This window comes from Pseudophryne corroboree, chromosome 2 (assembly GCF_028390025.1).
Source record: "Pseudophryne corroboree isolate aPseCor3 chromosome 2, aPseCor3.hap2, whole genome shotgun sequence".
Lineage (NCBI taxonomy): Eukaryota > Metazoa > Chordata > Amphibia > Anura > Myobatrachidae > Pseudophryne > Pseudophryne corroboree.
The window spans coordinates 645,167,620-645,183,828 of NC_086445.1; positions in this window are offsets into that span (position 1 = coordinate 645,167,620).

Here is a 16,209-nt window from a genome sequence, read left to right on the forward strand (position 1 = left end):
TAATAATAATAATAATAATAATGTTATTCATACAGCGCTTCTCCCATAGGCCTCAAAGTTGCTTTACTGAATTCAGAAACATGGTACATTTTACATGGATTTGATATTACAGAATAAATAAAATTACACAGAAATAATTAAAAACAACAGAAACCTAGAGAGTACAAAAATCATATTGCAGGGTTGGTGCAGTCATTTTGGGTAATAACTTCACGGATAATATTTTCCACCCATGAAAGGTACCAGATGAGGCAGCCATGGTGGACACACTACATAGGATTACACTGGGTGGAATAGGTTATTCCTAGAAGAGATGACAAAAAAATAAGATTTTACTTACCGGTAAATCTATTTCTCGTAGTCCGTAGTGGATGCTGGGGACTCCGTAAGGACCATGGGGAATAGACGGGCTCCGCAGGAGACAGGGCACTTTAAGAAAGAATTAGGAATACTGGTGTGCACTGGCTCCTCCCTCTATGTCCCTCCTCCAGACCTCAGTTAAGGAAACTGTGCCCGGAAGAGCTGACAGTACAAGTAAAGGATTTTGGAATCCAGGGTAAGACTCATACCAGCCACACCAATCACACCGTATAACTCGTGATAAACTTACCCAGTTAACAGTATGAACAACAACAGAGCATCAGATAAACCTGATGCAACCATAACATAACCCTTATTTAAGCAATAACTATATACAAGTATTGCAGAAGAAGTCCGCACTTGGGACGGGCGCCCAGCATCCACTACGGACTACGAGAAATAGATTTACCGGTAAGTAAAATCTTATTTTCTCTAACGTCCTAGTGGATGCTGGGGACTCCGTAAGGACCATGGGGATTATACCAAAGCTCCCAAACGGGCGGGAGAGTGCGGATGACTCTGCAGCACCGAATGAGCAAACACAAGGTCCTCCTCAGCCAGGGTATCAAACTTGTAGAACTTTGCAAAAGTGTTTGAACCCGACCAAGTAGCTTCTCGGCAAAGCTGTAATGCCGAGACCCCTCGTGCAGCCGCCCAAGAAGAGCCCACCTTCCTTGTGGAATGGGCTTTTACTGATTTTGGAGGCGGCAATCCAGCCGCAGAATGAGCCTGCTGAATCGTGTTACAGATCCAGCGAGCAATAGTTTGCTTTGAAGCAGGAGCACCCAGCTTGTTGGATGCATACAGGATAAACAGCGACTCAGTTTTCCTGACTCCAGCCGTTCTGGCTACATAAACCTTCAAAGCCCTGACTACATCTAGTAACTTGGCATCCTCCAAGTCACGAGTAGCCGCAGGCACCACAATAGGTTGGTTCAAATGAAAAGATGACACCACTTTTGGCAGAAATTGCGGACGAGTCCGTAATTCTGCCCTGTCCATATGGAAAACAAGATAGGGGCTTTTATGTGACAAAGCCGCCAATTCTGACACACGCCTAGCCGAAGCTAAGGCCAATAGCATGACCACCTTCCACGTGAGATATTTTAACTCCACGGTTTTAAGTGGCTCAAACCAGTGTGATTTCAGGAAACTCAACACCACGTTAAGATCCCAAGGTGCCACTGGTGGCACAAAAGGGGGCTGAATATGCAGCACTCCCTTTACAAACGTCTGAACTTCAGGAAGAGAAGCCAGTTCCTTTTGAAAGAAAATGGATATGGCTGAAATCTGGACCTTAATGGACCCCAATTTTAAGCCCATAGTCACTCCCGACTGTAGGAAGTGAAGGAAACGGCCCAGCTGGAATTCCTCTGTAGGGGCATTCCTGGCCTCACACCAAGCAACATATTTTCGCCATATACGGTGATAATGTTTAGCCGCCACGTCCTTCCTAGCCTTTATTAGCGTAGGAATAACCTCATTCGGAATGCCTTTTTCTGCTAGGATCCGGCGTTCAACCGCCATGCCGTCAAACGCAGCCGCGGTAAGTCTTGGAACAGACAGGGCCCCTGTTGCAACAGATCCTGTCTGAGAGGCAGAGGCCATGGGTCCTCTGTGAGCATTTCTTGCAGTTCCGGATACCAAGTCCTTCTTGGCCAATCCGGAACAATGAGTATTGTTCTCACTCCTCTTTTTCTTACGATTCTCAGCACCTTGGGTATGAGAGGAAGAGGAGGAAACACATAAACCGACTGGAACACCCACGGTGTCACTAGTGCGTCCACAGCTATCGCCTGAGGGTCTCTTGACCTGGCGCAATACATTTGTAGCTTTTTGTTGAGGCGGGATGCCATCATGTCCACCTGTGGCAGTTCCCAACGACTTGTAATCTGTGTGAAGACTTCTTGATGAAGTCCCCACTCTCCCGGGTGGAGGTCGTGCCTGCTGAGGAAGTCTGCTTCCCAGTTGTCCACTCCCGGAATGAACACTGCTGACAGTGCTTTTACGTGATTCTCCGCCCAGCGAAGAATTCTGGTGGCTTCCGCCATCGCCACCCTGCTCCTTGTGCCGCCTTGGCGGTTTACATGAGCCACTGCGGTGATATTGTCTGACTGAATCAGCACCGGTTGGTTGCAAAGCAGAGGCTCCGCTTGACTTAGGGCGTTGTATATGGCCCTTAGTTCCAGGATATTGATGTGCAGACAAGTCTCCTGACTTGACCACAGACCCTGGAAATTTCTTCCCTGCGTGACTGCCCCCCACCCTCGGAGGCTTGCATCCGTGGTCAGCAGGACCCAGTCCTGAATGCCGAACCTGCGACCCTCGAGAAGGTGAGCACTCTGCAGCCACCACAGAAGAGACACCCTGGCCCTGGGGGATAGGGTGATCAGCCGCTGCATCTGAAGATGCGATCCGGACCACTTGTCCAACAGATCCCACTGAAAGGTCCTCGCATGGAACCTTCGTATGACGCCACCATCTTCCCCAGGACTCGCGTGCATTGATGCACCGACACCTGTTTTGGTTTTAAGAGGTCTCTGACCAGAGTCACGAGCTCCTGAGCCTTCTCCGCCGGGAGAAAAACCTTCTTCTGGTCTGTGTCCAGAATCATGCCCAGGAAGGGCAGACGCGTCGTAGGAATCAGCTGCGACTTTGGAATATTCAGAATCCAGCCGTGCTGTTGCAACACTTCCCAAGAGTGTGCTACGCTGATCAGCAACTGCTCTCTGGACCTCGCCTTTATGAGGAGATCGTCCAAGTATGGGATAATTGTGACTCCTTGCTTTCGCAGAAGCACCATCATTTCTGCCATTACCTTGGTAAATATTCTCGGTGCCGTGGACAGACCAAACGGCAACGTCTGGAATTGGTAATGACAGTCCTGTACCACAAATCTGAGGTACTCCTGATGAGGTGGATGCAAGTAAACATCCTCTGTGTCCAGAGACACCATAAAATCCCCCTCTTCCAGGCTTGCAATGACTGCTCTGAGCGATTCCATCTTGAACTTGAACCTTTTCAGGTAAATGTTCAGGGATTTTAAATTCAATATGGGTCTGACCGAACCGTCCGGTTTCGGTACCACAAACATTGTGGAATAGTAACCCCTTCCCTGTTGAAGGAGGGGAACCTTTACCACCACCTGCTGGAGATATAATTTGTGAATTGCCGCTAACACTATTTCCCTCTCTATGGGGGAAGCTGGCAGGGCCGATTTGAGGTAACGGTGAGGGGGCATCACTTCGAATTCCAGCTTGTATCCCTGAGATACAATCTGTATAGCCCAGGGATCCACCCGTGAGCGAACCCACTGGTGGCTGAAATTTCGGAGACGCGCCCCCACCGATCCTGGCTCCCCCTGTGGAGCCCCAGCGTCATGCGGTGGATTTAGTGGAAGCCGGGGAGGACTTCTGTTCCTGGGAACTAGCTGTATTGTGCAGCTTCTTTCCTCTACCCCTGCCTCTGGCAAGAAAGGACGCACCTCGGACTTTCTTGCCTCTTTGTGATCGAAAGTACTGCATTTGTTAATATGGTGCTTTCTTAGGTTGTGAGGGAATATATGGCAAAAAATTTGACTTCCCAGCCGTAGCTGTGGAAACTAGGTCCGAGAGACCGTCCCCAAACAATTCCTCACCCTTATAAGGTAAAACCTCCATGTGCCTTTTTGAGTCGGCATCACCTGTCCATTGCCGAGTCCACAGGACCCTTCTGGCAGAAATCGACATTGCATTTATTCTAGAGCCCAGTAGGCTAATGTCTCTCTGGGCATCTCTCATATATAGGACAGCGTCTTTTATATGCCCCAGGGTCAGTAATATAGTATCCTTGTCCAAGGTGTCAAGTTCCTCAGATAAAGTATCTGTCCATGCTGCTACAGCACTACACATCCAGGCCGACGCAATTGCCGGCCTTAGTAGGGTACCTGAATGTGTATAAACGGACTTCAGGATACCTTCCTGCTTTCTATCCGCAGGATCTTTTAGGGTGGCCGTATCCTGTGACGGCAGGGCTACCTTCTTAGATAAGCGTGTCAAAGCTTTGTCTACCCTAGGGGAGGATTCCCAGCGTAACCTGTCCGCTGGCGGGAAAGGATACGCCATAAGCAACCGTTTGGAAATCTGCATTTTTCTATCTGGAGATTCCCAAGCTTTTTCACATAACTCATTTAACTCATGTGAAGGGGGAAAGGTCACCTCATGCCTTTTTCCCCAAACATATAAACCCTCTTGTCAGGGACTGGGTTTTCCTCTGAGATGTGCAATACATCCTTCATTGCTATAATCATGTAGCGGATGGCTTTAGCCATTTTAGGCTGCAACTTTGCATCATCGCCATCGACACTGGAGTCAGAATCCGTGTTGATATCTGTGTCAACAATTTTGGAATAGTGGGAGCTTCTGAGCACCTGACGGCCTCTGCGCTGTAGGATCAGGCATGGGTTGAGACCCTGACTGTCCCAAGGCTTCAGCTTTATCCAACCTTTTATGCAAGGAAGTAACATTATCATTTAAAACCTTCCACATATCCATCCAATCGGGCGTCGGCGCCGTCGGCGGCGATCCCACATTCATTTGTACCTGCTCTGCTTCCACATAGCCTTCCTCGTCAAACATGCCGACACAAGCGTACCGACACACCACACACACAGGGAATGCTCTATTTGAGGACAGAACCCCCACAAGGCCTTTTGGAGAGACAGAGAGTATGCCAGCACACACCCCAGCGCTATATCACCCAGGAATTACACAGTAACTTAGTGTTTACCCAGTAGCTGCTGTATATACTGATTTTGCGCTAAATTTATGTGCCCCCCCTCTCTTTTTACCCTCTTTCTACCGTGAATCTGCAGGGGAGAGCCTGGGGAGCTTCCTCTCAGCGGAGCTGTGGAGAGAAAATGGCGCTGGTGAGTGCTGAGGAAGAAGCCCCGATCCCCTCAGCGGCGGGCTTCTGTCCGGCGATTTTGTGTAAAATAATGGCGGGGGCTCATGCACATATACAGTGCCCAACTGTATATATGCCACTTTGCCAAGAGGTCTCTAATTGCTGCCCAGGCCGCCCCCCCCCCCCCCCCCCCTGCGCCCTGCACCCTACAGTGACCGGAGTGTGTGGGTTTAATGTGGGAGCAATGGCGCACAGCTGCAGTGCTGTGCGCTACCTCATATGAAGACTGGAGTCTTCTGCCGCCGCTTTTGAAGTCTTCTTGCTTCTCACGCCGGCTTCTGGCTTCTGGCTCTGCGAGGGGGATGGCGGCGCAGCTCTGGGATCGGACGACCAAGGGTGCGTTCCTGTGTTCGATCCATCTGGAGCTAATGGTGTCCAGTAGCCTAAGAAGCATGACCTATCCACAGTGAGTAGGGCTGCTTCTCTCCCCTCAGTCCCACGTAGCAGAGAGTCTGTTGCCAGCAGATCTCTCTGAAAATAAAAAAACCTAACAAAATACTTTCTTATTAGCAAGCTCAGGAGAGCTCACTAAAGTGCACCCAGCTCGTCCGGGCACAGATTCTAACTGAGGTCTGGAGGAGGGACATAGAGGGAGGAGCCAGTGCACACCAGTAACCTAATTCTTTCTTAAAGTGCCCTGTCTCCTGCGGAGCCCGGATATTCCCCATGGTCCTTACGGAGTCCCCAGCATCCACTAGGACGTTAGAGAAATGGGTGTTTTTAGCAACCTAATGCTCAGAGTGGGATCCCTCCATAACCATCAGGCCCATCCATGAGTGCATCGGGTGAGGCAGCCATATTGTGCGCATTCTGAAGGTTACATTGTGGGAAATAAGCCATACAAGGAACCCAAGGCATACATGGGAAAACTGACACGTGTGTTGCAGTATGATATACCCTTTATGAATAAATCCATTTGAAACGCATCCTGATAACTGAGGATGCACTTCAGTGACGGTATAGCACACAGTGGGGCAGAAGTCCATGGTACAAAACAGGGGACAGTAAATACAGCGAACAGAGATGCAGTTCAGGCATAATCCGTGGTGGAGCCACATGCTGATTGATGAAGTCAGTAGAGCTATAGTGTGCAGTGCGGGTTACCGGGAGAAAATATAAGAGCAGAGCAGAATATAGTGGCATAAAAGGCAATGGTTGAAGCCAATAGTGGGGACAGTATAAGAAATTAGTTCAGCAATATAAAAGAGTTCAGATTGTGACAATGGGAGCCGGTGTGGGTCTGAGAGAAGCAGGTCCTTTGATGCAGGCTTCTGAGCCATAAAACACAATCCCAGGAGAGGTAGGAAGGGAGTCCGAAAGGAAGGGGAAGGCTGTACTCACAGTCTCCGAGCCAACAATCCTGATGTCTCCCCACAGGATTGTGGTGTCAGCACATTTATGGCCCTCAGGCTAACAGTCTAGATACAGGGACACCGGGAAGCACAGGTGCCAGGTATAGTGCTGGGTAACACCCCACCCCCAAGTAGAGGCAGCGCAACAGCAGTCTCATTTGCAGGGGAGGCGCAATCACACCACAACTGGCTGTGACTTTCATCAGCAGAAAACGTTCCCTATTTCTCCGTGGGAAAGGCCCGATTCTATAGACAGGGCTGCCCTGCTGACCAAGCCAGCCCCAGATCAGCGGGTAGCCTGCAGATGTGATCCGGTGGCCGTGAGGATTGTGGGAGCCGCACGCGTGTGTGGTAATCCGCACATGCTGCAGGCACTGTGGTTGGTGCAGGCTTCCCCTGATCAAAACTGCTGGGTGCAGGGTGCAGGGTGCAGCTGTCAGTTCGGGGGCCTCTCCATGGTGTAGGGGATGCCACAGTGCAGTAATTGGTGCAATGCGGGGGCCTCACCATAGGGCGTAGCGGTTGGTGATCAGTACGGCACGGTGTGTGGGCCTCTCCCTGGGGTAGTTAATGCGCCTGTGCGGTGGTCGTTGCAGCACTGTGAGGGGGCATCTCAGAAGTTCAGAAGATGGAAGGCTAGACCCCAGCCTGGACCCCAGGCTCACTTACAGCTGCGAATAACATCTTCTGCTCAGTGAAACATGTGAAATCTATTACTTTTATATTGGCATCACCACTGTTTTTAATACATTTTATGCCACTGTGTTTTGCTTTCTTCTTCTATTCTATACCTATACTATTTGCACACCCTGTCAGAAAAACCTACGCAGTGCACCTCAGATGGCTGCCTCAGAGTGTTCCTCCATGGATAGCATTTACTACATGTTGATCTATTCATATACTGGGTGGGATGTACTATCCTCTACCACAGCATTACCTGCTTTTCTCTGCGCTCCCTGTAGTTTTCTCCTCTCACCCTCACTGGAAATCACTCACTCGTTCTGCCTCTTCACCGCCACGGCCACTCTGAACTCTGCGTTGGGCTGGCTCAGCCGAGCTCCCCATGTCTTTCGCGCATGCACATCTGACACAGCACCGCACCTAGCAGCAGCCTGTTGGGATGCTGTGTCATATGCACGTGCGCAAAAGACATGGGGAGTGCGGCTGAGCCAGCCCAATATAGAGTAGAGGCGGTGGTGAAGGGGCGGAATGAGTGAGTGATTTCAAGTGAGGGTGAGAGGAGAAAACTACAGGGAGCGTAGAGAAAGGCAGGTAATGCTGTGAGAGAGGATAGTACATCCCGCACACAGTACTGTATATCATATTATGCATATGGCAGTTTTCCCATATATAACTTGGGTCCTTGTATGGCTTATCACCCACAGTGAAAACCTTTGTAGTCGCCCAACATTGCTGCCTCATCTAGTATGCTCGTGCATAGGATGAAAATACATCGACCTGACGACTATGTTAGGACCCTACTATAAGCATTAGGATGCTGCGACCAGAGCCAAATTAACAATGGGGCCAGCTCCAGGCCTCCACATAAAAATACGCCCATCACCATGACAGAATGACTATGAGCAATTGCTCAGTTGGACACATGATCGGCCATATATCATTAATATTAAAATTGTATTTCTGTTTTCCCTCACATAATTTATCTACTTTTATGTATTTAAAGAGACAGTTGGTCTGACAGTGTAGGGAGTGTACACGCTCCCACGGCACTGGCCATGCCCACATGGCACTGGTCGCACCTTCTCTGCATCTCAGTATAGGCCCTTGAGTATTTTCAGCCCTAGGCCCATGTGGCCACTAATCCGGCTCTGGCTGCAACCATCACATTTTGTATAATCTACTCTAGGAGCAACCTATTCCAGCCAGGGTATTCCTACATAGTGTGCACAAGATGGCTGCCTTGTCTGGTAGTTTTCATGAGTAGAATATATAACCTGTGGAATTTATTACCCAATATAACTGCACCAACCCTGCATTATGCTTATTGTGCTCCCTCATTTTTTTTCCCTGTGTGGTTTTCTACTTGCTGTAATACAAAATCCTTTGTAAAATGTGTTATGTTTTTATGTTTGTAAATCGAGTCCTGCTGGAGAAAAGTGCTATATAAATAAAAAGGAGAGTTATGGAAGACTTACCATTGTTAACTCTCTCTGCGAGGTACATTGGTTTCCTCAGGGAAACATCGGGGTGTAGAGTGGATCTTGATCCAGAGGCACCAACGGGCTAAAGCTTTAGGTTGTCCCAGGATGCATTGGGGCTTCCTCTATAACCCTGCTTCCAGGCACTGTGAGCTCAGTTTTATTAACCAGTCCAATGCAGGAGCAGGTAAGAGAGAGGGTAGATGTTAGTCACATGACCACATTCTCACGACAGGAGAAGGGACCAGCGGCTAATGCCATACAAACCCATAGAAGCTAGGTGCGTCAGGGTGGGCGCCCTGTGGAACCCAATCTACCTCGCAGAAAGAGAGTTAACAATGGTAAGTCTACCATAACTCTCCTTTTCTGCAGCAGGTTACATTGGTTTCCACAGGGAAACATCGGGGATGTCCTAAAGCTGTTCCTTTAGGGAGGGGATGCACCTCAGCGGGTATGAGAACTCGGCGTCCAAAGGAAGCATCTTGGGAGGCGGAAGTATCAAAGGCATAGAACCTAATAAAGGTGTTCACAAAGAACAACGTAGCCGCCTTTCACAATTGTTCTGCAGACGTGCCACGGTGGGCCACCCAAGAAGGTCCAACAGACCGAGTAGAATGGGCATTAATAGCAGCAGGAGCTGGGAGACCAGCCTGCGCATAAGCTTGTGCAATCACCATTCTAATCCATCTGGCCAAGGTTTGCTTATTCGCAGGCCAGCCACGTTTGTGAAAACCAAACAAAACAAAAAGGGAATCTGACCTCCTGATAGAATCAATCCTCTCCACATATGTACGGAGAGCCCGTACCACATCCAAAGACCGCTCTTTGGAGGACAAATCAGAAGAGATAAAGGCCGGAACCACAATCTCTTGGTTGAGGTGAAAAGATGACACCACATTAGGTAAATAACCTGGGCAAGTTCTAAGAACTGAGCGGTCACGATGAAATATTAGAAAGTGTGGATGACAGGACAATGCGCCTAAGTCTGACACCCTTCTAGCAGAGGCAATAGCCAGTAAAAACAAGACCTTGGCCGTGAGCCATTTAAGGTCCACCATCTCAAGAAGTTCAAATGGAGACTCTTGCAGGGCATTCAGGACAACAGCCAGATCCCATGGAGCCAAAAGAGGGACATAGGGAGGCTGAATCCGTAAGACACCCTGAGTGAATGTATGAACGTCAGGTATCGACACATTGTTTTCTCTGAAACCATACCGACAAGGCAGATATGTGAACCTTGAGTGAGACCGCCTCAGAGAATCCTTTGGCTCTCAGGAGTGATGCCGTCAAAGCCAGCCTGGCCAGGTTCGGATACAGTCAAGGGCCTGTACGCAGAGGTCTGGGCGCTGAGGAAGTAGAAGAGGATGCTCTGTCGATAGACCCTGAAGGTCTGAGAACTAATGCCGTCTGAGCCATGTTGGAGCGAATAGAAGTAGAAATCCTCTTTCTTGTTTGAACTTCCGCAGGACCCTGGGCTGGAGTGACACTGGAGGGAACAAGTAGGGCAGCCGAAAGTTCCATGGAATTGCCAGTGCGTCCACGAATGCTGCTTAAGAATCCCTGGTCCAGGACCGGAACCTTGTGATTGTGTCGAGACGCCATCAGGTCTATGTCTGGTAGGCCCCACTTGTCCACTAGGAGTTGAAAGACTTCTGGATGAAGACTGTACTGCACGTCCTGGCGACTGAGGAAGTCCGCTTTCCAGTTTAGGATGCCCGGAATGAACACTGCCGATATTGCTGGCAGATGGCGTTCCACCCAACGAAGGATTTTTGACACTTCCATCATAGCTATGCGGCTTCGAGTGCCGCCTTGATGGTTTATGTATGCCACCGTAGTGGCATTGTCTGACCGTACTTGAACTAGCCTGTTCCGTACCAGAGGCAGGGCGAGAGTCAATGCATTGAACACTGCCCGCAACTCCAGAATGTTTATTAGGAGGAGTGACTCCTCCTTGGTCCAGCGACCCTGAAAAGAGTGTTGCTCCAACACCGCACCCCGTCCCCTCAGACTAGCATCCGTTGTCAGCAGGACCCAGATGGGGATCCAGAAGGGATGGCCCCTACTCAACTGCTGGTGCTGTAGCCATCAGGTCAGCAACAGACGAATCTCCGGAGTCAAAGTGATCATGTGAGATCAGATCCGATGAGGTAGGCCGTCCCACTTGGAAAGGATTAACCTCTGCATAGAGTGAGAATGAAATTGAAAGTACTCTATCATGTCGAATGCCGACACCATCAGGGCAAGTACTTGCATCGCCGAGGGTTGAAGTCTCAGGATTTTTTCTGGAGACAGAAACAGTCATTGACTGTGTGTGTCCAGGAGTGTCCCCAGGTGCACCATACTCTGAACTGGGACCAGCGAGGATTTCTTCCAATTGATGAGCCACCCGTGGGCTTGCAGGAAGCTTACCATCAGTTATAGATGACTGAGGAGGACATTGTGGGAGTTTGCCAAAATCAGCAAGTCGTCCAGATACAGCAGGAAGCTGACTCCCTGGCGACAGAGATGGGCCGTCATTACGGCCATGACCTTGGTGAAGATCCGAGGAGCCGTAGCCAGTCCAAATAGCTGAGCCTGGAACTGATAGTGGAGGTTGCCAATAGCAAACCGCAGATACTGCTGATGCGGCATGGCAATAGGTATATGCAGGTACGCATCCTGTATATACAGGGACACCATATTGTCTCCGGGTTCCATAGCCAGTATAATTGAGCGCAGTGTTTCCATACGGAACTTGGACACTCTCACAAACTGGTTCAGTGATTTGAGGTCGGGTATAGGCCGGAAAGATCTATTGGGTTTCGGAACGAGAAACAGGGTCGAGTAGTAACCTCTGCCTCTCTGGGCCAGTGGAACCGGCACTACCACTCCATTCAGGAGAGAACTCACAACCTTATGCAAAGCTTGCGCCTTCAACGGATTTTAAGGGATAACCGTGGTACAAAACTGGCGAGGGGGACGCCTCTTGAAGGAGACTGCGTACCCGTGAGAGACAACTTCTCACACCCATGTGTCTGAAGTCATCATTAACTAGACCTGGGTGCACGGCAGAAGTCAGCCTCCCACCCTGGGGTCCCCCCGGGAGAGGCCTGCCCCATCATGCGGCAGGCTTGTCTTGTTTAGAAGCAGGCTGATGGGCCGCCCAGGACTGCTTTGCTTCTTAAGGACACAACTTCATTTTTAAATCAATTGATGGATCTTAAAGATGTTCCTGCTGACACCCTTATGTGTTGCCTAGACGTGTCTAGCTTATATACATCTATACCCCATGCAGGGGGCATGGCAGCTATGAGAGAGTTTTTGTTGCAATTTCTCCTGCGTTCCTCTTTTGACCATGACCTGTTTCTTCATCTGTTAGAACTTACCTTAAACAGGAATTATTTCTTGTTTGATGGACAGTTCTTTCTTCAGCTGCGAGGGTGTGCCATGGGTTCGTCCGTGGCCCCCTCGTATGCAAATATATTTATGTTCCAACAGGAAGAGAAAATGTTTTTACATAATTCTAACGCCAGTGGCTATATTTTCTGGTATACCAGATATATAGATTATTATTTTTTTGCTTTGGACTGGAGGTGAGGAGAGATTTGTGAAATTTATGGAGGAGATTAACGCATTGGACTCCCCCATAAAGTTCACATACAAGTGTGATCCCCTCGAGGCAGTATTTCTGGATGTTAATATATCTTTTATGAATGGCGTCTTTGAAGCTACAGTCCATCATAAATTGACAGACAGAAATACCTTTCTCTTGGCTTCAAGTCACTACCCGGATGCTTTTAAAAAAAGGGCTTCCACGATCACAGATGATGCGGTATGCCCGCATCACGAGTGATCCAGCTAAATTACCACCACTTCTAGATGGTTTAATTTACAAGTTTGCTGTTAGGGGTTATGATTTGAGTACCCTCAGAAAGCAAAAGGAGGAAGTACTAAGATTGTCTAGTGCTTTTACAACCGTCTGTGAGAAGGAATGATAAGATTCTGCCCTGGGCGTCAGATTTTACTACTGCCAGCCCTATAGTCAAAAGAACGACTAGGGCTTTATGGCCTATAGTGAAATGTGACCCTGATTTACAGTGTTTCAGTGATGTGAAACCAGTCACTGCGTTTCGTAGGGGGCGTAATTTACGTGACAGGCTGGTGAAGACAGACATTACAGGTAGAAATATGCCTAATCCTAGTAATGTTTATTTTAAGGCACCTGGTTGCTATAAGTGTAGTCATTGTACCACGTGTAGTCACATGATCACTTGTAAATCCTTCCGACACCCTCATGTCGACAGGACCTATGACATATGGTTTGTTTTGTCATGTAGCTCTTCTTTTGTGGTTTACGTTGTGGTCTGTCTTTGTGGGTTATACTATGTAGGTCAGACCACACGTAAATTTAGTGAAAGAATGGCAGTACATAGATCTGCCATACATTTGACTTCATTAGGTCGCAATATTAATCAACCTGTGGCAAAGCATTTTAAAGAGTGTAATCATCCACTGGCGTCATTCAGACACTTTATGATCAATCACGTTCCTCCACCAATTAGGGGTGGGGATAGAGCCAAAATGTTACTCATTAAGGAATCAAGATGGATTATGAGATTAGGGACCATTTCTCCAAATGGTCTCAATGAGAAAATGAATTGGAATATGTTATAAACTGTGGTTCTTCCGTATTGTGTATTATTGCATGTTTTTGCTCTTTCTCCCAATGTGATGATTTCGTTAATGTATATTAGATGTTATATATGTATTGTGATTTATGTTTTAGGTTGACTATTGGGATACTCACTCTGCCTGATTGTCAGTCATGTTTTTGAGGGAGCACACTTATGGGGCTGTGTCGAATGCAACCTGTGGTCGCTTCCATGGTTACCCCTGTGTGTTGCCTGTAAATTTGACTGTGGTCGGGTACAGTATGAGGCCCGCAATGTTGCACATTATTTTAGATGTGGTTAGGGTTAAATCATTCTCCCTGTGTACAGCTGACATTGGGACTCCTCTGTGTGTGCGGAAGTGAGGGCACGTTCGGGTGGAACGCGGAAGTGGAGCCGTGTGGAACGCATAGCGGTTCACATGGTGATCGACTCCGCTCGCCAGAAGTAGGACCGAGCGCCGTAACACAGGTGGAGAGCGCGCTGTCTGTAGCTGGCCCAGGTGAGTGTGATTGCCCGCTGGGTATATAAGTGTGATATGTGTTTTATGCTGTATGTTGGTGTTGTCCTGAGAAAGGGGCAGAGACCCCGAAAACGTTCGATGATTTTTGCCAATACAATATTTTGCTGATTCACCTGTGAAGCCTCCTGAGTGCCTTTATTTGGAAATTTATATATAAATTGATGAAGTCTGATGGACGAAACGCGTTGGGTGTACCTCTTCTTATCCTGGCCTTTTTATCAGTGTAATATTGTTCTTATTGAATTTATATGATATAGAGTTTTAGTTATTTTATACCCAGCATTTTTTAGTATTATATGTCCTCCGTATTTTAGCCCACCCTGATATTTAAATTTTTTAATTTGTATAAATAAATATACTGTTATATATTTTTTTAAAACGTATCCGGCAAGTTCTTCATAATTACATCAGTTATCAGACACTGTCGGTCGCTGACACCCCTATCCCTCTTTTCCCATATCTAAATTTAAAGGCAACTTATCCCTGCCAAATACTTAGGGGTTAGCTGACACCTTATATCACTAAAGGAGTGTCTGAACTGTAGTATTCCACTACTCTGTCATTGTATCCATTCACATACACCTGTGGCGCCATACTCCCACTACCCTATATATATATATATATATATATGACCCTGACGCACCTAGTCTCTTAAGGTACTGAATATAGTGATAGATATATCTGGGAAACACTGACAGTGAAACCACACAGCAGATACAGGCACACACAGTCACAGGCAATGCAGATAATTATTATGACAATAAAACTGCACTGGACTAGTATATGCACAGATTATTATTATTATTATTATTATTATTATTATTATTATTATCCTTTATTTATATGGCGCCACAGGGGTTCCGCAGCGCCCAATTACAGAGTACATATGCACATAATCAAAACAGGAAAACAGTGACTTACAGTTGATGACAATATAGGACAAGTACAGGGTAACTAAGCATAACTGCACTAGTAAACGACATAGAGATAAGTTCCAAGGTGGCCACAAAACTGCGGGATTTGGGCAGTTGAGGATTATTAAAGTAAGAAAAGGATAAGCACATGAGGGAAGAGGGCCCTACTCATGAGAGCTTACATATATATATAACACAGCACCAGTGGTTAAAGTGGGCCGGAACGGGGCGGAACTGCATTCCGTCACCTCTAGTTGCTGCTGGAACCAGTATCCACAGCATCGGGTCCCTGCTCCATTGTAAAGGTGGCAGCGGCCGCCAGCCAATCCCAGCTCGCGGACTGGCTGCAGCACCAATCAAAAGAAGGGGCAGCTTTTTAAAAATCTGGCGTGAGCCAATCATGGCTTGCGGACCGCCAGCCAATGAGAAGCTGCCAAGTGTCCGGGAGCCGTGAATGGCGCACAATCGGTGCCAGATTCGAAGTGCTTCTCGCTTTTTTTCAATAGCAGCCGGTCCGTGAGCCAATACTGTCTGGCTGCCGCTGCCAGCGTTACACCGTAGCCGGGACCTGATGGTCCAGGCCACAGCCACTGAAGCAGGGGGTGAGATGGGGAGGGAGTGAGAGGAACAGGGGGTGAGATGGGGTGGGGGTGAGAGAAGCAACGGATGAGATGGGGAGGGATGAGAAACGCAGGGGGTGAGATGGGGAGGGAGTGAGAGGTGCAGGGGGAGAGATGGGGAGGGGGTGAGAGAAGCAGGGGGTGAGATGGGGAGGGAGTGAGAGGTGCAGGTGGTAAGATGGGGTAGTGAGGCACAGGGAGTGAGAGGTGTAGAAGGTAAGTAAAGGAGAGAAAGGTTCAGTTGATCAGACACAAAGGGAAACTTATAGGGAGTAAGGGATACCTAGGATGAAGATGTGGACACATGAGGAGAGCATAGTTGCCTACCCTCCCGCATCCTGCGGGAGCCTCCCGTTTCAGCCATAAATCTCCTGATCCCCTGCTTTATAGGTCAATTCTCCCGGATTCTTCAGATTCTGTCAGGGGTGACACTAAGGAGTTTCTGTGCAAGAACAGTGAGTTGCTGTAGTTCCTCAGGAATCACTGCTGACGGCTCTCATTATCCCCCTTGTGTATCCACTAAGAGAGAGAGAGAGAGATAGCAGTACCTGATCACACACTCCTCTTATCTGTGCTGGTGTGCACTGACCCATAGCATGCCTCTGCTGCTGCTGGTGTAAGAATTGTTGTTAGTAATCTTTCTGTAGTTAAACACATTTGTTTAATTAGAGTAGCTGGTATCTGT